This window comes from Epinephelus lanceolatus, chromosome 3 (genome assembly GCF_041903045.1).
Source record: "Epinephelus lanceolatus isolate andai-2023 chromosome 3, ASM4190304v1, whole genome shotgun sequence".
Taxonomy (NCBI): Eukaryota; Metazoa; Chordata; class Actinopteri; order Perciformes; family Serranidae; genus Epinephelus; species Epinephelus lanceolatus.
In genome coordinates, this window is record NC_135736.1 from 27,175,490 (window position 1) to 27,190,988 (window position 15,499).

A 15,499-nucleotide genomic window follows, 5' to 3' on the forward strand; every position below is an offset into this window, starting at 1 on the left:
CATATTGGTGACAAGGTAACACCAACTTTTGAGTTGACAACTGTCATTTGTCCTCTTTAGCCAACCAGCCTGATGACACTGTGTTGTTCTTGATAAAAAGGCCTTACAAATGTTTTTTAACTATTTGTTTCTTAGTAGCATTTTTTTAATCAATCGTTTAATGTGGCATAACTTTTATATTTATTTTGCCAATGTTATATTTTTTTTTTCCTTCTACATTTACTTTGACTAGGTGCATGTACAGACATTTTGAGGGCCTGTTGCTTTACCTGATAAAATGGCAACTACATATTGTTCTGAGGCAAATTTGGACATTTTTATCACCACTATCTTAAAAGACTCACCCTACTGGAGCTCTGAACAGTTGGCAGCAACCGTGTCACATGACAGAGGTCATAGGACATCACTTTATGTTAGGTTCTGTGATATGTTTTTTTTTTTTAAACAGTTTAGGCTACCTTTAATAATTATGGGCTGCTCATATTTCTCTTTCACAAAAGCAAAAATAAAACTTTTCTTCCCTTTCCAGAGGGGCAGCACAGCCAAAGAAGGCAACTTAAGCATGTACTTGTGCACGTCCCTGACACCAACGAAGTTAGTATAATATCTAGACTAGAGGTAGACAGTAACAAAGCTTATATTTAGTTCAGTGTTTCTGTGTTATGACACTTTATACTGCACTGCATTTCAGAAGTAATGTTACTTTTTTTTTCTATTTTATTCTTATTTTTATTTAATCCTGTATTTAAACAGGTCATCTCATTAAGATCAGAATCTCTTTTTCAAAAGAGACCTATGTACAAAATAACATACAGATCAAACATAGACAGATGCACATTATACATGTTAACACATGAAAAGCAAATACAAGTGTGACTGCAAGTACATAAGTAAAATCTTTTGATGAAAAGATCACGAAATTGCATTTTTATTAATTTAATTAGCAAGCAAAAAACTTGGACCACACGCAACGCTGAAATATTGCTTATATGTTAATAAATCAATAGTTCAACACTCAGGAGACCATTCTTCAGAATAGTAAATTTAATACTGAAATATTCTTTACTGCTATTTTTTATTTACCTGATTACATGACTTTTACTTCAAAGGGGAATGTTTTACTCATGAAAAGGATTTTAATTTTTGTCTCTCGTTGTGAGAGTTTCTATGTCTTACACTATTTTACAAAGACTCAAGTTTGCACAATCTCAGTAAAGAAAGCAAGCAAGAAAGAAAGAAAGAACAAATTTGTTTGGTAGTAATTTTAATTTCCAGATATCTGATTGATTCATCACATTATTTGAAAAGACTGTGTCAGAAAAGGAGGTAACTTTATTTTCCTCTGTCTTTTTAATTTAAAATTGTCTTTATACTCAAATTTCTCCAGGCTGTGTGTCGCACAGGGACATGTACAAACAAAATTACCAGACCCAAAAATTAAGCCTCTAGTCAGAGTAAAAAAGAGAGAATGTGTCTGAAAAAGATTTATCTTTGGTTTCATTTGACCCTGAAAAAGGGGGCACTGAAAAGGCTGTAGTAACTACAGGAGGTGGATAAGAGGAGGTCTGCTCTCTGGAGTCTACGGAGAGAAAAGGCCAAAGGTTACATAGAAAACCTTGGAGTAGTGCCAAGGAGCCGTTAACACTTCCCACCTACTTTTTGTGGCTCAGAGGTCAGCATTTTCTGAGATTACCTCTTCTTATTTTCTCCTTTCCACTCTCTCCAAGCACCATTACAGCCCAGCACACAGCCATTAGAGATCAACAGCCCATACAGTTGTAATAGCACCCTCACATAGCTCTAGGGTCTACTAACCTATAGCCTCTCTGTGCTGCGCGATCCTGCTGCCGAAGTTCTCGCTAAGGTCAAGTAGGTTAGTATCGAGGTTGGGCTCCAGGAGTACAGTCTGTGTTACATCATGTTCACAATCTGTCCGAGCTCTAGTTAAATAATAATAATAATGATGCTATATTGATCCCCACGGGGGAATCATTTGTTCTTCCAGAGAGAGTTCAGAATGCAGAGTCGCTGATAGTCTGTGTTACAGTTATTTCATTGTCTTGCTCAAGGGCACCTCAGCAGGGTGGGTGATTGTTGACATGAGGTTTAACCTCATGAATTTTAGTTTCACTGTGTACAACTCTGCTGGATTTATGGTGAAAACATCTGTCCATAGCTTGGGAAATGGCTGTCCAGGATTTCTTCTCTCTTTTTAACTTCATGATTACAACATTATATTGTGATTGGTACAAGATGGAAAAACAAAGGCTCTTAAGTGTATAATGTAATATAATGTAAGAATTGAAAGCGTTAAGCAATATTGTCAATACTGTATTAACACTGAATTAATCTCTTTGAAGGACGGCAACAGGACAAGATATTGGTATCGGAAGAATTCTGGTTTCTGTTTGTAGTTTGAGTAGTATTGACCAGTCATGTCTGAGTGGGGTTTGGCGGTATGCGAGTCCGTGTAGATTACAAAAGAGGTGGAATTCATTGGCCAAATTGCAAGGTCAGCACCAGTCGTCTATCATCTGACTGCGACTAAGCTTTTTATTAATCTCTATAAATCTACAAATGAATGCAGAGAAACAATCCATTCGTAGACATCGTCTCTGAAGTCCAACTCCATTCTTGTGTCTGAAGTTGCTAATCAGACTGTAAACAATGACTGCCACATGGAAGAGGAAGTCTTAGCCTGGATAGCCGTTGTCTGGATAGCTGCAGGCCTCACCGGAACCAGATAGCCGATGGGTTCCAAGATTGACACTGAATCAATTGGTTGTTAGTGCTGTAGATCACATCAAGAATCAACAGCCTGCAGCTTTATGTAGCTTTTAGCTTTAAGTTGCAGGGAGGAGGTAGAGCAGGTCATCCACTACTTACAGGATTGGCAGTTTGTCCACATGTCGAAGTGTCATTGGGCAAGACACTGACCCCCAAGTTGCTTCTGTAGGTCAGACAGCACCGTGGGCCCATGGGTCAGGCAGCACCTTGCATGGCGCCTTGGTGCCGTCGGTTTTAGTAAAGGCACTATATTAATGAAACCGTTTACAGTTTAGCTGTTCTCAGCTCATTGTTTTGGTTCAAAGGTTCATACGACTGAGTTCTTCTGGTTCTGGTTCTCATCAACTACATTATTGTAAAACTATAAGCTGCAGCCCCCAGGTCAGAAGCTGGCTGACTGTGAGGCAACAAACTCAACAGTGCATTAGCAATTCATTGAAAATGAGAGGGGCTGGTCGGGCTAAAACATGCCCAATCACTACATTGTGCCAGCTTTCAATCTGGACCTGGTAAACAAGAGAGATGATAACGAAAAAAGGTGGTGACTCCTTACCTGTGAAGCGGTCTTAAAGTCTGAACATGTGTCTATTCCTGTTTATATTCCTTTAGTCCATTAGGGTCCAGCAAGCAGCAGCCTCCGAGGCTGAGAAATAAAGCCAATGTGGAAGTGACAAAAAAATGACAGTTCTTTAAATGGCCACTGGAGGCTGACTCCAAAAGAGAGTTGCCCCCATAGACCCCCCATGTTAAAATGCCCAACTTAACAGCAGAAATAAACACGTTTACAGTCTGGTACAAAAAACTGTTTTGGTCTCTATAGCTAATTTCAACATTTATGACAACTGTACAGGGGTTGAATTTTTATACAAACCATCTATTAAGGCCTAAAGTTATGCATATTTGGGAGCAGGGCCTCTTCAGCAAAGGCTGTCTGCAAGGTGTCACTTCAGTCTGAGTCAGATCCATGCCTCACTGCTCCACAGCTCCACCCTCTCGTCCAAATATGTCACTTATGGCTCCAAAAACCCCAAGATGGCCATAGCTAAAATGCCGAATTCGAATTGTCCACCGATCAAAAGGCTCAAAAGGTTTTTTCATAAATATGATTCCAAGTTGTGAATATTGTTTTGATGTGTCAGTATGCTGGGTGCTTTGATCCTCTGGTGCCATAAAATGACCGCAAATGCTTTCCAGCTCCCAAGGCCTGTTTTAAATGGCTCCAAATACTTTTGATGCACATAGAACAGTAGGAAACGTGTGATTATTAGCTCAATGTAAAATAACATCAGTCATATGTACACAGGCCCAAGTTAAAGTGGTGAGGGATTCACCAACTTCACCAACTTTGTCATTTCAATATTTAAGCGTTCCCTACTGTCTTTAAACCTATCCTGAGTCTTTAGGTAAAAGCTCTGCAATACTCAACATGGGAAATAATCACTCTGGATTGACACAGCTAAAACATAGCTGCAGTTGGACAGGAAGACATAAATTGGCACCACACACAAGGCAAGAGGAAATTTCGCTCCTTTGTCCCTCTAGATCCTCCAGTTTGAATCTCTCTTTTCCATTTTGCTAGTGTCACAGACACAGTGCTTACCGCGGCCTCCAGAGGCAGTGACGTGTCTGTCAGAATGACATGAAGTCAAAACATAAAATCACAGGAGGTGGCAACACCGTGGGGACGGATACAGAAGGCAGGAAATATTTCACCATCAATCATCACATTTGCTGAAAGTATCACAAAGATTCCAGATGCCGCCCAGCTTCTCTTTCACCAAACTTGATTGTGATGCAAATCATTTAATGGCGTGTGACCTCTGTCAACATCTATCTGTAACAAGCTAAATTGGCAACATCAAAAGGTCCCTGGCACAGCTCTCTCCTGTCCCCGTAGGTGTAGATTTCAGGGGAGGGGCAGGGGTCACGTCTCCCTCAATATTTAGAACATTTGTCCTGCCCAATAAAAACATGAAAGTAGCAGAGGACTTTTAATATGACAAAAAAAGGCTAAAATTGGTGCATAGAAAATGCAGAATGTGGGAAATTAAGTGTTTGATGCTCAACATATCTGGTGGAGAACCCCCAAATCCCTCGTTTCATATGCCAGTGTTGAAACCAAAGGTACGCCCCTTGCCTGTCCCTCTGAGGAATGTCGGCCTGTAACTGAATCAAAACCTAAAATCATATTTTCATAAATTACAGCTGCATTTTTAGTTGTGAATAAAAATGTGTTGCTGCTTGCTTTTTTTCTCTTAAAGATTTGCATTTGGAAATGAACATAGACAGACAGTGATTATAAAGGAACCCTGATTCCCACTACCTTAAGTAGGTTGTACTGATCAACAACCCCATCAAGACATACAGCAGATAGGACATGACCCTTTTGTTCAATGGGGCAGTAAGAATCTCTTTAACTCAGGTGTTATTTTCAGCCAAGCATTGTACAGTTTGCCGTTTATTTGTAAGGACACACGTAAAAAGAAATTATACTGTCTCTTTGAATGTTATCTGGGCCAACATGCCACAACATTTCCAAGATGGTTTGGAAAAGAAAAACGAGTGACAAAAGCACAAATGCTGCTGAGCTTACTTCTACTGTTGAAGGTAGTGGCTCTGGGTTTAATTAACTTATCTTCCAGTTTCTGGCGAGACGATACACCACATTGCAGCTCTGCTTTTGCAGAAAAAGCAACCAATTTAAAACATAAATACAATTGAATCGGTATCATTTAAGCATATCACCAGCCATTTTCCAATACGCGTCTTGATGGTCAGTTTCCCACTTGTCAGACAAATGTCCCAGATCATGTTCAATCATGCTGTGGACCAACTTTTTGGAACACCTTTAATATTTTGTGATAGAGTAATGCAATAATGAATTAGAAACAAATTTCTTAAAATGATTCACATGCAAATGAACATTGTCATATTTTGCAGAAAGGCCAGACAGAGGTCAATGGGTCAGAAACCTGGGTGTGAAACAATGATCCTCTGAACAAGTAATACTGTACATCATTGCAGACGTGGCATTATTGTGTATTTGATGGAACAAATGTCGCAAGGGCTGTATAATGAGGGTTGTTCTTCTGTTATACAAAGAGGAATTAACTACATGTGAAATTTGTACAATAAATTGTGTTACCCGAACACATGTAGAGGTTTGTATAATATTGTAAGTGATGTCTTTTGTTTGGCTTCGTATAGGTGTTAGCTGAAAATATCTTGCTATATTTTTTTTATGTTTTACACACAGCAGTGTCTCATAATCCCACATTCGATGAGCAAAATGTTTGGCCTGACACAGACTTAAAAATTTACTAATCAACATGAAAAGCTAAAAACATATCAGCTATTGTTTTCTCGTTGTGCTCAGCCTCTCCATCCTCTGTGTGCTGTTCTTTTCATTAACATTTCAGAACTGTGATAATTAAACAAAGTCCCGAACTTTAAAATTTGTTCTCCGAGCTCTTTGAGCCTCGCTCCTGCTAAGCAAAACTCCGCCTCTGCCCTGCTCCAAAAGCATCCTGGGAACTCCGCATCATCCTCACCACTGATCCTCGTTCTGCATCCCTACAACCAGTCTTTACACAAGGGCCAAACCTCAGGCTTTCAAAGAGTTAAGTTGAAGGTGTAGGCAAGAGTGCTGGCATGGATCCCCGGGACAGCAGGCAGATTATAAAATTATGAGTGAAGAGTTCCTCTAGATCCCCTATCGCCCCAGAGAACCCCATTACCCAGAAGCCTTGGCTTTGAACACCTCTCCCACACCAAGAGATGACACAACCTCCAGTGCTGGCTCCTGTCAGCCAAAGGTTCTGCAACAGAAGCCTGTTTTTTTTTCCCCCGTCGTCTTCTTCTTCTTCCACATCTCCCCGAGTGTTTTAAAGCAGCACTGCGGAGCCACATTTCCTAACAGTGTCGGCTTAAAGGCAGCACTGGCAATATGACAGCCAGAAGAAACAGTGAGTGCCACAATTGACATATTCCCCATCCTTTTGGCATGTCATCTCCCTTTTTGTGGACACCTGATTGATTCTGACAGCCTATATTGGGTATTTCATATGAAAGAGAATTTTGTGATTAAATGTTAATGAGTTGGAATTTCTCTCAGTGCTTTTATTACAGGCCGCCAGTTTTGAACATTTTTCAAAGTAACACACCCAAATTCCACTGTTTGCAATGAATTAATAATACAGTCTTGTCACTGAAGTATCATGCATTCTTTAATCAGGCTGCGAGTCTGAAACAGAAGCTTCTTGAAAGGTATTTCTTTATGATCAGAACAATTACAAACTTAGCGGCAATCATAAAAAGGGCTGCTCTCAAAGTCATACATACATATATACACTGTGTGTGTGTGTCTATGTGTGTGTGAGAGAGAGAGACAAAGACAGACAGAGACCCCTGCGGTGGACTCTGCTGCTTTCTTGTCATCGCGATCTGAATTATACGTCCTGACTGGCTCACATCAGTCATGACGGGGGACTTGAGAAGACTGAGGCCAAAGGCTGTGTGAACTGCGAGCACAAAAGAACAGAACCACACGTCTTTGTTCCATGTTCTCAAAGTGCTCGCCAAGTTGTAGAATAAACATCCCCAAGTTTAGCTCCCCCTTCAATCCCCCCCCACCCCCCCACGCCACCCCTCCTCCTTCCTTCAGCCAAGCCTGGAATCAACCCTCCATTTCTGCTCTTGTTGTTGAGGACAAGACACAAATTTGTGTTGGTAGTTTGTGGTGTTTGGTCTCCTTTGTGTTGAACTGTATCGGAGCTGACACATCTCTCATGTCTGCGTCTTGCCTCCTACCTGAAATCCTCTGCGGCTTTTTCTACAACTGCCAGCAAGAGAAGAGACGGGAGCAGCCAGACTGTTTTATTTCATCATCTCAGATCATGATACTGCCTACCTCACCCGCACTCTCTTTACCACTTTACCACCCTCTGCCAGTTGTGTCTCTGTGTGCACTGACATGGTAATAAAGACGGAAAAAAGAAACAGGTAAAGCAGAAAAAAATAGAGAGTACTCAGCAAAATGTCTGAGGTGTACTCACCATCAAATGCAGTAATCACAGCGGGGACTGTTATTCTCTCAGAGATGTGCTCCAGTATCTGTATTGTAATTCTCCGGCTGCCTCATATGCGTTCTATATGTGAACGCTGACTTTGCCTCGCAGGGCAGAGCGAGATGGCACCAGGGTTTAGTATTTGTCAAAAGCCTGAAAGGCCTTTATGGAGTGATTGACTCTCTGTCTCGTTGGAGTTTGTTTATAAGAGTCTCGCCTGTTCTGTTGTGCAAAGTACAAGCTCTGTGCAACAGACCTCTGCGCTCTCAACTCTCCCTCTGTTCCTGAGCAGAAGTTAGAACAGTTGGCGCCCCTCAATAAGTTATACCACCATCATCCCAACTCAGGAACACGCAACAGTCTGGAAGAATTTCAGGTAAAGGCCTGCCTAATTAGTTCCCATCAAAAATGTAATTCTTTTCTGGAATTACGCCGCGAGGGCAGAGTAGCCAAAAGCGAAGATACCTGGTGGATGAAAAAAAAAAAAAATAATGAATGAACAGAGATATTCTAACCTCGAGCCATAAGTACATTTATATGCTTGACATGACTTTGCCATCAATGTTGGGTCGAATTCTAATTTAATTTCTGAGATGTATGTGTAATTTTGCCATTAATATGAATGTTAGCACCCTAAATATTTTACGCTTCTCGTGGATATTGTGAGTGTCTCATATATCCTTCAAGAGTGTATTAATTAATAAACTCTTTTCTGATACTTTTTTCGCTGGAAACTTGTAATAAGAGCAAGCAGGTAGGATGATATAGTGAGAGGAGCCAGAACATAGTTGTCTGGTGCCTCATTAACATCCCTGGTTCATTAGGAAGAGGCTTTTTTCCTGTCATCTTTTTACAATGTGCCAATGTTGTGTGGCCTTTAAGGTAATTAATAATGAATTAATTAACCAAATTAATTCCTAGGTTAGAAACGTTGTTCAGTAGTGAGGCCAGTCAGTTTGGATTTGGGCCCTGATGGGTGAGGCCCTTTACAAGCTGATGTTGTTCATGTTTCTGACAGTGCCAGCCCCCTGTCTAAAAGCCCTAGCAAGTGCCATTTGTCTCCGGGTTAGCAGAAAGACGAGATATAGGGCGGGCTGAATTATTTAAGCTCCCACAACACATGCACTTTTGCTTTTCAAGCATGAGTTATAATTTAATTAGAAACTTCTGGTGCGTTGCTAGCTATTTAAATATTAAAATCTTCCGCTGATCACATTGGATTAGCCATCCCTGTGAAATTCCCTGAGATGTCAGTTGTTGTCTTTCTGTCTCTCCCTCTCCCTCTCTCTCCCTCTCCCTCTCTCTCCCTCTCTTCTCACTCCCGCCGCTTTCTTGCATTTCCATCAGTGTTTTGTGAACTCCCGCACTCACAGATTGTTTGTCGACTCCTCCATTAGAGACAAAGGAGTCGTCATGGACCTTTGGGAACCCTAATGGGTGCCGGTGTGCGTGAGTGTGTCAACACAGAGCTGACCTGATGTGAATGAAAAGAGAGAGTTTATGCTCATTATCAGGTCTGGACTGAAAGATGATTACATTAGGCTTCTCCCCTGACAGAGGTGAAACAAGGGATGGGGTGCGACAATGACTTCCTGTCGCCATGTCGAGGCCCCTTGTCCAACTCGTTTTATCTCCTGAACGCAAAGGATGCAACCTGTTGACTTGTGGTGCCATGCGTGTTTTTGTCATTGTGTACATGTTTGTATAAACCTATCTGTGTCTACACAGAAAGCCAAAATAAAACCGGAGCTTCCAGTTTGTTTTGCAAAAGAAAGAACCTCATTTAAAATCACGCTGACATGAATAAACCCCACAAGATCAGGCGACAGTACGCCATGCAGTTCACTTCATTTGTCTAGACGGGGATGGTAAATTGTACAAACAAATGAATGTAGTATAGTTTTTGATTAATATTACTGTTTTTACAAGGCTTTGAGGTAAGATGAAGGAGGACATCTGGTGCACAAAAAGGTCAGACTAAAAGAAAACTAAAATTTTAATTAGAAACGTTGACAAACAAATACAAGCATCAATAAATGCAAAAACATACAGTAAATCAAAGTTACAATAGTGTCTTTATATTCCTTAGCACAGTGGGACACTGAGGTATGTGTACTGTATATATATATTTTACAAACACCATCTCCCACAAGCCCAAGACCCTCACAGGTTAAATGTCACCATGTTGACAGACCCACTCAAGTGGCTGGCTTAATGGACATGTCAATCTCCCCGGTCTCTACATGGCTGTAACAATAGCATGATGGCATAGACATTTTAACAAAGCAGAGATTACGGTTAAAACATTGAAAAGATGACATTACTGTACAAGAGAGTGGGTTGGTATCATGACAAAGGGAGAAGTAGATACAACAACATATGATAAATGATAGCTTTTGTTTTTAACCCTAATATTTATTTTAAGCCATTATAAAATTCAAACACGTGGTTATATAAAAATTCACCCACTTGTCATGAAGAGGGAAATTAGCTATAGAGACCACAACTATTTTATACCAGGCTGTAAACATGTTTATTCCTGCTGTAAAGTTGGGATTTTAACATTGGCGTATATGGGGACTAACTCGCTTTTGGAGCCAGCCTCAAGTGGCCATTCGAGGAACTGCATCTTTTGTTACCTCCGTGTTGGCTTTTTTTTGTTTGTTTGTTTTCAGCCTTGGAGGTTGCAGCTTGAGTGCAATTGTGTGTCTCACTGACATGTCTTTTAAGACCCTGACACACCAAGTAGAGGGTTGGCCGTCGGTCAAAGTTGAGCCATTGGTGAACGTCTGACGCATTTGTTAGCGCGGTGTGTCCCACGCTGTTGGCCCTCATAGGCACTACTTGGCCTGTTTTTTGTGCCAATTCAGCATGTTAAATCGATATTGACACAGCAGAGCCTGTCAGCGAATGAAATCACTCTGATTGGCAGTTTAGCTCAGTGCATGGGAGGAGAAACAGAGGTGAGAAATGTAAACACAGAGCTATTGTCATATGGTTTACTGTTAATTTATTATGCTGATCTCTTCTGTACAACATCTATTGCACGTCTGTCCGTCCTGGAAGAGGGATCCCTCCTCAGTTGCTCTTCCTGAGGTTTCTACCGTTTTTTCCCCGTTAAAGGGGTTTTTTTTGGGGGAGTTTTTCCTTATCCGCTGTGAGGGTCCAAAGGACAGAGGGATGTCGTATGCTGTAAAGCCCTGTGAGGCAAATTGTGATTTGTGATATTGGGCTTTATAAATAAAATTGATTGATTGATTGATTAAACTTGAGGAAGTGAGGTCAAAACTAACTTGTTATATGAGACAATTTTAATTTAGCCATCTAGCTCTTTAGCAGAAACAATTTTTGATGGTGTTTTTGTACACTGGCGCACTGTAGATATGCTTTGTTCTTTCAACTTTGGATTGCATTGTTGATATCCTAACTGGCTAACAAGCGTCAAGATGGTCTTCCGGTTCCCTTTTGGAATTAATTTTTTTTTTAAATTTAATTTTATATACTTTATTAATCCCCGAGGGGAAATTCAATTTTTTCACTCTGTTGTCAATTACACACAGGTCCAAACACACACTTGCACAAACAGGACCTATACATGCACTAAGTGGAGAGATGTCAGAGTGGGCTGCCCATGACAGGGGCTCCAAGCGGTTGGGGGGTTCGGTGCCTTGCTCAAGGGCACCTTGGCAGTGCCCAGGAGGTGAACTGGCACCTCTCCAGCTACCAGCTACCACGCTCCGTATTTTGGTCCGGACGGGGACGTGAACAGGTGACCCTCCGGTTTCCAACCCAAGTCCCTATGGACTGAGCTACTGCCGCCCCTACAGAAGACCACTATCTGCTGGTATGGAGGGGTATGTCCTCTCACGTAGGCGTAGAACACACACGCTTGTTGGTGATTGGTTGGGTGTGTTCATGTGCACCTTCTTGGCCGAGACATGGCGACGAGAGGCAGCGCTGCAAGAGGCTCATGTCACAGCTAGTTCTCTTCTCGTCGGTTTGGTGCAGTCCCATTTTGGTTACACAAACAATACTTGCCTGTAGTATCAATTTATTGTTGGTTATGGTTTTTCTCTTAAGTTTTTTCACCAGCCTTGTCCTTTAACTTTTTCAAAATAGCAAAGCATGCAGATTCTAATAGCAAGCAAATAGCAAAGAGCTGGAACATATATAGCACTTACTTACTAGCACAAGTTACAGAAGCTAGCCCAAAAATGACGTGAAAACTTCTGCTCTCAATACATAAACGACTGGGTGTGCCACGTATATGTCAAAAATGTAAAAAGCGACTGCTATATTTGTCTGCCCCAAAAAATCTGTATGTGTGAGCAAAAAACAGTGAGACAGTGTATGATATGTATATATATATATTTTGCAAGTGTTTGTGTGAGAGGAACACGGAGACAGAGACTGTGAGAGTGTGTACAGCCCATGCACAGAGCTCACTGTACAGTTTATGTGTGAATTATGGGTGACAGGTTGCTCAATCCTTCCCCGGTCAACCCTGTGACACACACACTCCATCACCAGTGGCAAAGATGTACTAGTGATTCCTAGCTGTGGGCCAGCCGGCTAATTATAAACCAGCATCTACTTTAATCTTCTGCTCCAGACGGTTATTTATTCCTTTACGTGTTAAAGCTATCTGTTAGCTTTAGCTCCACTTTCCTGCAGAAGATACGTAGATAAATACCTCACCCACCTCTGACTCAGAAATAGCTCTCAGATGAAAGCCATAGGATATTTTTTTTCCTCACTGTATGCCTGTGTGTGTTCATGTCTTTCTGTGTATTTCTACCTGTCATTTCGTGTCTCTGAACAGGTGTATTTGTCTGCTCGCAGTCGGGGCGTATTGTGCTCTGTTTCCCCAAACTCTGGGAGGGACCCTGGCAGTAGCGCTGCAATTGTGTGTCAATCAGGCAGCGCTGCAGACGGCCTCTCAAGCCCCCCCATCGCGTGGGGTCTTATTTTCTCCTGTCTCATCCTGTCATTCCAAATTCCTTTCATCTCTTCCTCTGTTCCTCCCGCAATCCCTCAATCATCATCACTTATTCTCAGAGAAACATTTTATACTTAAAATCTCCTTTATATCAGAGATCTGCTGCACAATTCTATGGATGAATGTGATATGATACTATGAAATACAGCATATTGGCATGTTTTGGTGTCAGATATTTATGATGATGATGATGTCTGGGATCTTATACTAAGATGGCAAATGTTTTTTCCTATGTGATTTGCACATATTACATGTTAAGGAACTCCTGGTCGTAAACAGCAGAAAATTGATTGATTTAAATAGTGTCGAGACGTGTGTGTATCAGCAATTAAAAGTGCAGGATTCTCCTAAAAAACAATGTATAGAGACAAAAGTAATCCCTACTTATCATCACTCATGACACACTAGAAGTGTGGTGGTGTATTTTTCTGCACAGACTCTCCTCTGCCTGTATTATCATATTATTCTCTTATTTTGCCATGTTCAGGGAGTTCCTGGACACAGCTCATAGGTGAGGTCAAGACTTTATAAAAAGGTAGCAACCAGGTGTCAGACCATATGCAGCATGGATCCAAAAGGAAGATACAAAAATTGCAGACAAAGCGCCAAAAAAATGCAAATATAACAAGGCGAAAAAGCAAGTGGATTAAGTGCCCAAAAAAAAATGTATATGTATACATATATATCATATAGCGAGGCGAGCAGCAGACAAAACAAGAGTGAATCTGATGTTGGCTTTCACTTTCACTGGTGAAACTGTTTCCAAACAGTAACTGATAATTCCTGCATAGTATACCTTTAATTGTATGGATGAATTAATCGTGAATTGAATATGTATAGTATTTATTTAGAGTCCCTGTAGCTACATATATACTTTACTATAACTTTAGTTATTTAGTTGGGTTTTTTGGGGTTTTTTTTTTAGTTTGTGCTGAATTTGCTTTCATATAGAGTTTGATCAAAGTGCCACAATTTTATCTTTAAATATATATTTTTAATGTGGTTATTGTTTTTTGTATTGTTCATCAATGTAGTATTGTACACTCTGTGTTTACATGTTGAATTCTGACACTGAATTGACAAAATCATTTATGCAAAATACTAGCTTTAGTGGTGGCAAAACAAATTCAATAAGCTATTTGAGGGATCAGTTTGATCCCTGGTCTTAATAGAATAGCTCATTAGAACAATTTAACATGACACGTACTGTAGCATCTCCTGGCTGCTGATGAGGACTGGCTGCGACGAAGATGGTTACTTGTTTGCTTTTCCTGAAATTTTCCCTTAATGTACTTTAGTTCATGGTGCAGGAATAGTCCTGACAGTGGGTCCTCACAGAGAGAGACAGCAGTGCAAATCTTTCATTGAATAAAATCTGATTCAAGAAAATCTCTGAGATCCTTTTTGGGTCAAACACAATCTTCCTCTAAGCACCCTTTCATTCACTGCCACTAAAGGTGACTTTAGTTTCTTTACTTAAAACATAACTGGCAACAGCTTTTACTGTAATGTGTCTTTAATACGTAGGGGTCCGAGATGAAATGCTATTTTCAAAGCAAATAACAGTTTTCTTTTAATTTCACGCTCTATGTAATCAAACTAATCTCATCATAGTCTGTTAGCTCCTGTAGCGTGGATATCATTATTATTATTGCCAGCACTTGCCATGTCACTGTGTGTCAGTCACTTCCCTTACTGTGAATGACAGATGTGTAAAAACTATGTGAACGATTAACATGTATTTTTTAGAAGAGTGTACAAAGAGTAAATGTGTATACTGACAGGTGCTTTGTTACCTGATCAGTTCAGTACAGTCAATAACATCACTCTCTATCTGTCTCTGTTTTTCTCTCGCCTCCACCAGACCTCCCCAGATGTTATTTGACTCTAATTTGTTTTAATATTTCAGCAGTTTGCACAGTTAGAAGGGCTGGATTCGCTGCACGCCTCAATAATGTTTCACTGCTGTAAACACTCTTGTGTTCACTGACGTCTCATAATCGCACTGGGGTACTGCTGGCTAATCAAAGAGAGATGAAGAGAGACAGTAAAAAGTGATGCTTTCCTCAGCTGCTCATACTGTTTGATACTTCACTGCATTATACTGTTAACTGAACTGGTCAAACAAAGGTAAAGGTGCTCAAGTCAGAAACATGCTGATTGCACGACTGTCAAGGGAATTGTGAATATTATAAAGAAGCACTTTGAGACAGATTCAGCTCTGTGAGGTCAACAGCATTCAGAAGCTCTCATCATGAATTAGTAAGCGAATAACTGACCTTCAGCTACCTCAGATTAAGTCTTTTGACCTTTTAAACCTGCTTTCTTTCAGACCCACTGATTATTTTAAGCTTCTAACTTGTATGAAAACATTCTGAGTACAGACATTCTCAGCCTCCATATTGTATTTCCATTCATAATGAGGTCATCTGCAGCCAAATAATCTGTTCAAATATGTTAAAGCAACCTCTGAGTCAAAGGCTCTTTTTTTTTTGGGAAAGAAGACTATCAGATGGCTCTGACGATTAATATTATGGCGAATGGGGCACTTTAATTATTAACTCTGCGTTACATTTGAAGAATGCTCACCAGGCGTGAGATTTAAAAGAAGCTAATGTTTCACTATCAAACCATTTCATCCAATCTT